Source organism: Oncorhynchus gorbuscha, linkage group LG15 (assembly GCF_021184085.1).
Source record: "Oncorhynchus gorbuscha isolate QuinsamMale2020 ecotype Even-year linkage group LG15, OgorEven_v1.0, whole genome shotgun sequence".
NCBI classification, from domain to species: Eukaryota; Metazoa; Chordata; class Actinopteri; order Salmoniformes; family Salmonidae; genus Oncorhynchus; species Oncorhynchus gorbuscha.
Genome location: NC_060187.1, coordinates 57,666,739 through 57,667,150, shown reverse-complemented (window position 1 = coordinate 57,667,150; position 412 = coordinate 57,666,739).

The window sequence follows — 412 nt, the reverse complement described above, 5'->3', positions numbered from 1 at the left end:
AGAGAGGTGCCACTGATCTAACAATCAAAAGCAACAATTGTATGAGGAAGTAGGCAACCAGATATTTTCAAGTAAAGTTAACCCCTACCCTGTGACACTAGCTTGTGTTGCCAATAAATATATGTGAACTGGGCTTTTACTTATTTATTGTTTGCTTATTTTATGCAGCAATTAAAATTATATTATTGGCCTACAATCAAAAAAAGGAAGGTACAACTCACCATGTTTCCTATTAAAAAATGATGGATCCTAGCAGTACAGTATTGCATTGTGGATTTTTAAAATTATATTAATGTTTGCTGTATTGTGAATATATATTTTATAGATGTCTCACTATCAGCTGTAAAGCAGCCCCTCGGGAATAATAAACATTCTATACTCTACTCCATAGCAGTTCAAAGGTATAATTAAA